The 3,909-nt window shown below is 34.9% G+C and overlaps 1 long non-coding RNA gene across 1 annotated transcript; it reads right to left on the minus strand.

The window, feature by feature from the left end:
* Nucleotides 1-3,167: 3,167 nt before the first annotated feature.
* LOC136970780 (uncharacterized) lies at nt 3,168-3,586 on the minus strand. Its single transcript, XR_010880034.1, has 3 exons — nt 3,525-3,586; nt 3,367-3,456; nt 3,168-3,254 (listed from the first exon to the last, which is right to left on the minus strand). It is a non-coding gene; the product is annotated as an uncharacterized lncRNA (long non-coding RNA).
* Between the last annotated feature and the right edge of the window lie 323 nt (nt 3,587-3,909).

Raw genomic sequence — 3,909 nt, forward strand, 5'->3', positions numbered from 1 at the left:
ATCTACTCTTCAAGTTACCAAGTGTGGCAAGAATATCAGTTTTTGGTCGAACAAAACACTTAAAAACTTAGCCTCATTCACCATTGGGATTTTAACCCCATTTAAATAAATTTCAGGATCCAGGTGCAAACTACGCGTTCGGCACAAGTAGATGCACGAGGTCTTCCCTGCTATAAATGTAAAGCCATTGGTCTTGGACCAATCATATATGCGATTTAGGGAGGTTTGCAGCTGTCTCTCGATAAAACTCATGTTACTAGACCGGCAGGAGATCTGGAAGTCATCCACAGACAGAGAGTGTTTCACACTGGGAGGGAGGTAGTTAGCTATGCTATTAATTTTGGTTAGGAACAGAGTCACATTCAAAATAGATCCTTGAGGAACACCTTCTTCTTGTGTGAAAATTCTAGATAAAGTTGTACCCATACTAACTAGAAATCTTCGATTCTGTAGGAAGTTTTTTATAAAAATTGGCAAATTACCCCGCAATCCGAATTGGTGCAGATCACGGAGTACTCCGTATAGCCAGCAACGATTGCAGGCCGTCTCGAAGGAGCCGTCCATAAATTACGTAAGGTATTTTGGGGTGGGTGGGGATCAAGTATTTCTTACGATTTCTCACTCCGGGGTAGCAGGGTTATAAATCTCGTCTTACGTAATATTCTTATTTTTATTTTCTCATCTCGTTGAGTGGTGGAGTTTTGAATTTGGCTTCAATTTTGCAGTTTTTATTAAGAACGCTCGTTGTCTCATATGGCGTGATAGAATAATAACGCTAAGCAGACTCACGCTCTACACATTTTTTATTATGGGAGAAAGGCCGTGGGGTTGTTTTTCTCTCGTCTTTTTATATTAGAATAAGGGCACCATATGTGTGTATAACACTAAGGAAACATAAACCAAAATACCTTATACAAAGTAAACAAAAAATTTGTATTCGGCTTTTAGTGAAAACTGAAATGTAGAACTAGGTATTAGAAATTATAGTCATTTCTTCCATATTTTTGAACATAATTGTAAAAACCATCAAACGGTGGCTTCTAAACAAGCTTATCGAGTGGACATGGCCACCTGAAACCAAGCGTAAAGATTTCTAATTTCAAAATAAGTCTATCTTGATTGTAAATTGGACAATGATAGATCATATGGTTGACGTGTTTAATATTACCTTGCCGTCTAGACAAATGAAAATGTATTAAACAGCAGTGACACCTTAATCTGAAAGGCCAATCTGAACATCTGATTCATCTTCAGACATCAGATGTTTCAAATATCACATCACGTGATGAGTTCAAACTTTCATGTAGTGTGAACAAAACTCCCGTGTCTTCAAACGCATTGCTTATTTTGAGGTGAGGCTGTTTCTATAAGCAGGTCCCCAGACCTCATTTGCATTTTTTTCGGGTGGCCAATGGTTGATTGGCTTTTGAATTAGAAAAAAAGAGCATTTGGACAGTGATTTATCTCTAATGGCATGTACAGTAAGGCGTCGATTATCCGAAAGCCGATTAACCGAAAGCTTTCCAGTCGGACTGTGTCGTGCTGAATCAAACGTTTTTGATACTAGACTAACTTCTAAAGTATAATTTTTTTATTTTTAAATATATTTATTTTGTTTGTACAAAATAACGAAATAATATTTAACGATACAGTAGCCTCAATTATTATTATAAAAATTTTCGCTAGGCTTAAAATCGACGAAAATTCAATACGAAGCGACACGCAACGGAAAAAAATTTCAACATTGGATAGGTTAATATAGTTTTTCGTACATAATGGTTATCCGAAAAAATCAGTTATCCGAACAATCCCAGTCCCCAATTGATTCGGAAGGACGACGCTCTACTGTACTATCAGGTAGGCTGGCTGACTGGAAATGCTTTTGTTTGTTGGTGATTGCTATGTATGCGGACGTTTTTTATTTTTTGAGTCCATTATTGGTAGGTAGTTATTCAACTCCTAGTGACTCCACCCACCATAGGGTCCAACAAGCGCATGCCATCACACTAGAGTTTCCAAGGAGCTATATACTTACAATGCAGTCAAAAAAAGCACATCTTGTTTGACATGACAAAACTGTCAAGAAGGGATGTGTTTGCTTAATCTGCATCGATTAGTTGACTCCAGGCTGAGCTCAACAATGACTCAGCGACCAGCTGGTTGACTCAAATTAAGCCTGTTTTCAGCTTCCCGTTTATTCGAAACAGGTGCCAAAGCAGTGTGTTGGGATGTCACGTCGCCCCTCAACTACTAGCAAAATTCTCCAGCGTATAGGACACTACACACAGCAAACACGTGGATGAGCGTTCAGATTACGAGGATGGTAAAGAAGAGTTACTAAACCATCTCTGGGAGGTAACCTCGCCACGAACAGGAACCCACATCGAGGGTGAGAATACCCGGAAAAACTCCACGTGGCCAGCCCATCATAGCAAGGTGCGAACTCAAGATCGAACTCTTAGTGTCTAGCGAATAAAACCACTAGACTACTTGTGAACCTTTTCGAGTTATCTGCAGGTAACTTTATACACGATTTATCTTCTACATATATATAAGAAGTAAGTAGAATAAATTAATACAGAATACCCGTGACTAAAAATTACAGTGTTTATTAACTACTATACTAAACGAACGTACCAGAATTAATAAATTTGTGGATATTTCTAAATTTAAAACAAGCAATTATACTTTGCAAAATTATATTTATTTTTCGTTACAATTTATTTCTACATGTAATTAATCTATAAACGATATTTATATCAGTATAATGTATATAATAATGCTACATTTTCTTCACAATATTGTTGAAAATCATAAAAATCTTAATCTACAATTGTACAAACATTGAGAAATCGAAGATAGGTAATAACTATAACTATACTGTATTGTATAAATTTATCTATAATGCAGATAAAGTGCTTAATGGGTAAGACACTTTATCTGTTCGCGTACATTACTTATACATTTAAGTAATCTATTTGAATAAAACATAAGCGTGACAATAGATGTAGATAGACAGCAATTGCAAAGGTTGTACAGGTAAACAATACAGTTATCTGAATTTAAGTGATCTCTTTTCCAGGAAAATGACTCCAACTACCTGTATATGTTATACGATTTTTAAACTATTCATGAAGTCCAGTTGTGGAATTATACAATAATTTCGTGACTGGCACACACGATTTGTCGATTCCTTCAAAGATATCTCGTATCTGAAGTAATATATTGAATACGCTATACAGCGATTGGTACATCTATACAACGAAAATACTTTATTGCATACAAATTTTAAAAATTACTTCATTAATCATTTATAAAACTTGTAAAAATTTCATATATTCCGTTATTTTAATGTCATACAAATACCTGAATTGGGCATTTTGTAGATAGAATAAAATATCCTCCACAACTGATTCCAATTTCATTTTCTCGAAACTTTTTCATAAAATCCAATGCCTATGAATAATCATAATTACTTGTGTGAAAAATAACTCTTAATTTCAAAATTTGGGTTTTCAAGTTACCTTGAGGTTTACTTCCAACGGAAGAGGAATCAAATTGAATTTCCGAATTTCTTGAAAAGAATCATACGCCTGTTTCAGGATTAAAATTCAATTAAACGCAATAACAACATTAAACAAATTTTATTAATTACAATCCATTAGTTTATATTTAACTAAAATTGATCTTTTAATTGTTTGATTTTGAACTTACCGATACGAAGAGACGAGAAACCACAAATGAAAATGATACGACCATACATATGTGGAGAACACAGCAAAGTACAAGAAATATTCGCATATATTCAGCTGATGTAGTGAATATTGCGTTGTAGAAAGAAAACGATATAATGTAAGCGACAATTCCATACGCATAAAAGCAACTATTACCCCATTTATCGTTAATATC

Source organism: Centruroides vittatus, unplaced genomic scaffold (assembly GCF_030686945.1).
Source record: "Centruroides vittatus isolate TY-2023 unplaced genomic scaffold, ASM3068694v2 contig_216, whole genome shotgun sequence".
In the NCBI taxonomy this organism is placed as follows: Eukaryota; Metazoa; Arthropoda; class Arachnida; order Scorpiones; family Buthidae; genus Centruroides; species Centruroides vittatus.